This window comes from Bactrocera neohumeralis, unplaced genomic scaffold (genome assembly GCF_024586455.1).
Source record: "Bactrocera neohumeralis isolate Rockhampton unplaced genomic scaffold, APGP_CSIRO_Bneo_wtdbg2-racon-allhic-juicebox.fasta_v2 cluster10, whole genome shotgun sequence".
NCBI classification, from domain to species: domain Eukaryota; kingdom Metazoa; phylum Arthropoda; class Insecta; order Diptera; family Tephritidae; genus Bactrocera; species Bactrocera neohumeralis.
The window spans coordinates 2,890,720-2,898,251 of NW_026089623.1; the positions used below are offsets into that span (position 1 = coordinate 2,890,720).

Genomic DNA, 7,532 nt, shown 5'->3' on the forward strand with positions numbered 1-7,532 from the left:
GCTCATGACGCCATAGTAGATTCTGACAATTCAGATCTGCCACAAAGTTTTAAATCATCGGCGTACGATATTTACGAAAACTGCTTATACCAATATGAAGAAACAAAAGCTATGATCTCCGATCAATTAAAGCTAATAAAAGCAATTGCACCTACTCCCCACAGTAGAGTAGAGTTGCCACAAATGCAACAATATCAAGAGGCAAGTTCAAGCATCCACCTCGAGGTACCCGCATGTGACACAGAAACATTTTATGGAGGTTATGAAGAATGGCCGTCCTTCCGGGACATGTTTACAGCCGTTTACATCAACCATCCGCAACTATCGAAAGCACAAAAATTGTATCACCTCAGATACAAAATAAAAAGTCAAGCAGGCATAATAGTAAAACGGTTCGCTCTTAATGACGATAATTTCAATTTGGCTTGGTAAGTTCTAAAAGCAAGATACGAAAATGAAAGAATACTGGTCGATAAACAAGTAACGACACTAATAAACTTGCCAAAAGTTAAGAAAGAAACAAGTGTAGAATTCATCAAACTAGAATCCAGTGTTTCAAATTGTTTGTCGGTTCTATCGACACAAAATATCGCCATAGACAGCTGGGACCCAATTCTAGTAAACATTTGCACCGCCGCATTACCAGAAAAGTCGTTACTTCTATGGGAGCAATCGCTCTTATCACGAAAAAAGTGCCCAACGTGGCAACAAATGAAAGATTTTCTCAACACCCAATATGAAATTGCGGAAAGGGTAGAAGAAAAAATAATCAAAACTACGAACATTAAACACGACTAAAATAGAAGCTTAAATAGACCCCAAGCTAGTAACAAACACAATTCAAAAAAAAACTTTCACAAAACGCAATCGTTCACATCTGAATAAAGAAAACATACCTTATGCAAACTATGTAATAGAAGGCTTAAACTTATATCTTGCGAGAAGTTTAAAAACTTAAAAGTTAACGAACGAAATAATTTTGTCTGGTCAAAAAGACTTTACACAAATTGCCTGTCACATGCGCACACATATAAAAATTGTAAAAGCAAATTCAATTGCATCTAATGTCACAAAAGACATCACTCAATGTTACATATAACAATTTATTCCATCTCACCCCAAAGAAGCGCTTATACAAAAAGAACCACGGATTCAACTTCAAAAGCAAATACAGAAAAGAAAAACGCCATGCTGCTCAAAGGCGCAAAAATTTCGATTTCTACAAAGCGAAACTCAAAGTAGACCAATTTCAGAACCAATTACCACCATATCAACTCAAGTTGAGGAAACCTCGAACGAATGCTTCAATTCACAATTGAAGAAATTTCGAGAGATAAGAAAACTCCCTCCCCTATCAAATAAAACTATAAATAATCAGTATTGTGAAGCCTCTTCTAGAGCCACAACGACTCGATCAAATAATGGCCGGTACGTGGTACGACTATCACTAGAGCCACAAGTTTCAAATACCCCACATATTGGTAGAAAAGAACAAAGTCAGACTTCAGTCTGACAATATTAAAAACTCAAATATATGCTAGTTTTCGACCACGCAGGGTGGCTTTCGCTAATAATGAAAAAAAAAAAACATAATCCTGAATAAATCTTTAAGCGGCGGCAGGCTACTACTTGCCAAATTAATGCACAGCCGCTGAAATATTACATATAATAAAATGGTTCAAAAAGCCGAAAATTCGACACCTGTCATAAACTAGTGCCCAATAATTTTCAAATAATAAAAAATAATTTTATTTATACTCAAAATTAAGGTTAAGAGTACACTATATGCCCAATGCGTTACTGTGACGCACGTAGACTTACCAGAAACAAAGGTAGCTCTTATCGCATCTACATAAGCGCTCCTCATAAGGGTAGTTGGTGGGAATCTGTTGTAAAACTTTAACATTCCACTTCAAAAAAGTAGATGGAAATTACCACAATAAAATTCGAAATGAAGCCGTTCGCAATTCACGGTCACTCTTTCGCAAGATCCCTCTCATTTAAAAGACCTAACCTCAGGGCCATCAATCATATCTCGTACTTTGTTGTACGTCAGATCTTTTCTGATTGAGACTTCGTCGAAAATTAGTTGGCAGTTGTTCTTCTGGTTTAAAGTCTTGAACAATTTTTTTTAAATTGTTCAAGACTTTTTCGTTGATACCGGGGCAGACATACCGGATCGGACGCCAACGCAAAAGTGTTTTTTTGTGGGGCAATGCAAACCCCAAATCGTCGCGCATGAAATTATATGTCTTAGTCGACATATAATTGATGTTTAAAGCCATTGATTTCTCCTTTTCATCGTAGGAGTTTTTTGTCTTTAAAATCATCTTTGCGAATGTTATCGCATGTTCATTAGCATCGCCTGTTATTATGACGTTTTTTTCCAGAGCTTGACATTTTTTTGTCAACAGGAAAACTTTCCTTTTTAGCTCTTTAATCTTTTTCATTTGCCTCAAAGAATTACTTTGAAAACCCCTAGCTACTCGAGCGTAATGCTCATTGTCGCGAACAGTGATATTCTCACTATCTTCGCACTTCATTTCTATTTCATGAAGGCGGGAATATTTTTCAAATTCTTGAAATGATATGTCATACACTCAGTTTTTAAAACATCATATGTTTGAACAACCGGCGGTAAAACCCACTGTGGCGATTGCTGACTAGTTTCGTCAACTTCAAATTTTAAATTTAGCACAGGAAGAGCTTCATTCAAAATGCGCCTTGACGAGATATCTTTATTGTGAAAATGTCTTTCACATATATATAAATGTTTTTTCGGTGGTAACTGAAGATTGCAGGCCTTAACCCAATTATTTCTAGCAACTTCCGTTTTAGGAAACGTAAAAAGTTTTGCTCCACCGGCACAGTTGCTAACGCAGCAACTTTTGTACGGGCGCACCGGTTGAAATAATTGCGTTGGGGCCTCATCTAAAAAAATTTTAAATAAATATAAAGATAAATATAAAATATATATAATAAATACTAAATTTCAATATAAGTGTATGTACATACATATGTACATACATACATATATGTAATATTAAATATTAAATGCACCCACAGGAAATTTAATTAAGCACACACACGTACCAGCCAAAAATAAACAATTAAAAATAAAAACCAAACAACGATATTGGCTACTTGGGCATACATCGCAGTTATGTCTTGAAAATAAATTACTATTATATACATAGACCTATACTAAAACCTATATGGACATACGGTGTTCAACTTTGGGGCACTGCTTGTAATACAAATATTGAAATTCTACAAAGATACCAATCGAAAAGTCTAAGATTAATTACAAAAGCGCCTTTGTTTATAACAAATAAACCCATTCTTTTTTCAGTTCTGAATATACCTTTTGTTAAAGATGAAATTAAAAGATTTAGTCCAGCATATTTGCACAGGATAAGTTATTATTATTGTTATATTTATAATATATTCTTATTTTGTAAAGGTCACAGACTTGAACGCTCACAAAACGATTATTTTTATGTCTAAATGCTGGCTGGGCAAATTATCAAAACACACACACGCACGCACTTGTGTGTGCACCCGCAAATCATCAAACACACTCATGCACTTGTAAGGGCACCCACAAGCAAATATTACACTCAAATAAACACCCCCAAGATAAAAAAGAACTACACTTACCCAGATGCAATGTAAGTACTGCATTCCTTTTAAGCATTTTTGGGCCAATTGCCTCTTTTTGAAAATGTTTCTCACAAATGAATGAGTTGCTGGCTGGAACGTGGTCAGTGGGAGAAATTTTTAGATTCTCCTTCCACTTTTCAGCCAACTCACATTCATTTGGGAAACTAAATAAACGTAGTACCCCACCGCTGGTACTCTCACACCCGCGCACGCGACACTTACGAACTTTCGGCATTTTATTTCGATTTTTAAAAATAACACGACTGAGAAAAAAGCCGTCCGCACTTCACAAAATCTCCAACTTTATGAAAATTGGCGCAATTATTGACACTTCAATTTTATGTAAAGTTTAAAACATATTTACATATGAATACATAATATATTTTATTTTGGCGCAATTATCGACACTTGTCAATTGGGCCAATATACATAAAAGTAGGAGAAAGAAGGATGGTTACTTTCATTTGTGTGTAAAGCTCAATACTTATTTATGTACATACATATGATATATACAAAGAACATGTAAGAAGAAGATTTTTACAGGTTCCCTGGTAAGTGATATGTAAATATTTATTTGATTTTGGCGCAATTATTGACACTTGTCTTAATATACAAAATTGGGCCAAAACGAAACAAAGAAATGCATAATTACTTTTACATGTTAATATGGAAATGCCGACGGCAAAACGCAAAGGCATACATTGCACATATGTATGTACATAAAAGCAATTCCTTGATTGAAAGCAAAAATTGAAGTATGAGAAATAGAAATGCCGACGTCAATACGAAATTCCTTACATTTGTACATTGCGTATGAAAGGAATTCCCTGGTTGAAAGCTTACATGAATCATGAAAATATCATAATGATGTTAAGTAAATCTTTTATTTATTTAAAATGAATTATTTTAAAATAAGATTAAATTGACAAATAATGAATAAAAGTTCTACATACATACATATTTCCATACATTCATACATACCTTTCCTATGGAATATCAAATATACTATTTTTCTTCAATATTCTCTGTTTGGGAGTATCAACATGGGCATGCATACATATGTATATTTATGTCTCTTCATATTCTTCGGCATGTGAGACAAGAACATAAAAAATTTGTTTATGTTCTCTATGTGAGAGGTGTATTTTGTACACATTTTTCGCTGTCAAAATGGAATAAAATATAAACGAAAAGCAAAACGAAATTCTTCTTTCTGTCTCTTCATATTCTCTGCTTGGGCATATAAGCCATGTCATTATATGCCGAAAATACATATATTTACTTCTTTTCATATTCTCTGTTTGAGTATGTGAGAGAACTGTTAAAAAGGTTAACATTAACATCGTGAATTCTGAAGTTTTGAGGTGAATTCCTTACTCCAATCTTATAAATTGTTCGACATCGAAGCTGCACCTTCTCTATGTTTTATGTTCTCTGGCTCAGGTATGGCCAGAATGGGTGCACCTTTGAAAATTATCGCCGATAATGGAGAAGGTCACCGGGAAAGCGTGATCGGCAATAAGTGCTGCTTCTTTATGTTGAAAGGCATAGTCGCAAAATGGAAATATGTGATTTCCTATTATGTGGCAAAAGATGGCGTCAAAAGCGAGAATTTGTTGAATATGCTCAAGAGCAATATAAATGCCTCAGAAGAAATCGGACTTAAAATTAAGTCAATAGTGTGCGACCAAGGTGCACAAAATGTCAAATTGAGGCAACTGGTAGGCGCTACACCAGAAAAGCCATATTTCTTTCATAATGGAAGAAAAATATATATGATGTTTGACTATTGCCATTTAATAAAATGTACTTAATATGTACTTAAAGTATGACGTTGAAACGCAAGATGGGCTGACAACTTTTAAAGTTGTGCGTAAAATATATGCCATAGACCAGGCGAACGTTAATTTTAAAATGTGCCCTAAATTAACCTATTCGCATGTGTACCCTGGAAATTTAGAAAAAATGTCAGTGTCAGGAGCGACACAAGTATTTAGCAATTCGGTCGCCGCGGCAATTGATATGGCTATAAAGGAAAATTTGTTTGGCTCCGATGAGCACGTAAAAAAATGCGCCAAAGCAACCCAACTGCTGGTGAAAAGAATGAATGATCTTTTCGACGAATTGGATTGCAAGACGCTTTGCAATCCAAATGAGCGAAGACGACCAATACAAAGAGGTTGTATTGAAAAAATTAATAGATTAAAAGATCACATTCAGTACATAAGGAATATTAAAAAGCCCAACAGCCAAATAATATGCCTCGATTCGTTTATATTAACAATAAATACAATGATTGCATTGAACGGCGATATATTCGAAGAATATTCGAATGTATCCTTTATACTCTTAGGGAGAATGAACCAGGATGCACTGGAAAACTTTTTTTATAAGATACGGCAAATTTAGGATGTAATAATCATCCATCAGCACACGAGATGCAATATATTGTTGCAAGGTTAGTATCCATGCATATATTGCGACGCAACTTCTCGCAAACAGGCAGCAATTGCGAAGAAGACGACGATGAAAACCTTGATTGGAATATTGGCCAGGAAGACGACCTTAAAGAAAATTTAAAACCGTCTGAGCAACTTGCCGTGGAACAAATATATGTTCCAGATGAGCACCTTGCTCAGACCGAAAAACCAGCAGAAATACAGGTTCGTCGCTATTATACTGGATATGCAATATACCAGAAGGTTTTCTGCAGATTAAAATGCGAAAAATGTGCATATTTAATGAGGAAGAGTGATACCTCTCTACAAGCCTCATTGGAAGCCCTTATAAGGTCTAAAAATTATAAAAGCGCGGATGACCTAAGGCTGGTTAATCCCAATGATAGAGTCTTCGAGATAAGCCGCCTTCAAATGAGCCTCTAAAAAGATTTGTTTAAGGAAAATTCTTGCAGAGTGGGTATAAAATCGATGATTTTAGCCCAGATTACTACAATTACCGAACAAAAATACCCAGAGTGGTACAGCGAGGCTGGAGATTGCCTCGAGCACAGGCACCAATTTTTAGATTTTTTAATAACAGTTTTACTGTTTACAGCAGCAGGAAGAGTCTTACAAAAATGAAGTTAGGGCGAGATATTACAATAAAAGAGAGAAACTAAAGAAACTGGTAACATAAGTAGATTGTAGGCCATATTTAATTTTTCTAGCAACTTCCGTGTTATAAAAGGTAAATGAAATACAAATACAATATAAATACTTTACATTAATAACTAAAATGCATTTCTCTCTTCTCATTTCAGATTCTTCAAAAACTAATAATGTTCTTTTTATTTTTTTCAGGGTAGAATTAAGTTGTAAATAGTTTGTAGTAGTAGTTTTAGTATTAGTTATTGTTAATTAGTATTTATTAATTTAGTAAGTAGTATGAACACGTGAGCCAAGCTTTGAAAAAAGCTGGTGAAAAAGACCTAATCTTTATTGATTAGGTTGTGTGAGAATTTGTGGTTGTGGGTAGACAAATTCTGAAAATCGTGTTTCATTAAAATTATATTCTTTTATATGTTTATTTTTAATAAAATGAATTTTCTTTTTATTTTTCATTTCAGTCTTTAATAAATTAAAATAAGTTTTATGTACATGTATTTTAATTTTTTTTTTAATTTTCAATAAAAATTTTAAAAATTATTTGCCCTAGTTGTCCATTTTATTTTCTCATGCATTTCAGTCGATTTTTGTATAGAAATTTGACCGGCGTAGAAGCAAAATGCGAAACAATCATGCATATATTATGTCGTTTGCACATTTGTCTGTATGTTTGCGAAAACAAATGTTCTACAAAAGCATATTTCTATACTTGAACAAAATTTCTATACTTGAACAAATAATGCACAAGCATACAATCATACATAT

General features: G+C 34.1%; 1 long non-coding RNA gene across 1 annotated transcript; it reads left to right on the plus strand.

The window, feature by feature from the left end:
• The first annotated feature begins 5,641 nt into the window (after positions 1–5,641).
• Positions 5,642–7,157, plus strand: LOC126765002 (uncharacterized). Its single transcript, XR_007668219.1, has 3 exons — positions 5,642–5,667; positions 6,445–6,849; positions 6,923–7,157. It is a non-coding gene; the product is annotated as an uncharacterized LOC126765002 (long non-coding RNA).
• The last annotated feature ends 375 nt before the right edge of the window (positions 7,158–7,532 follow it).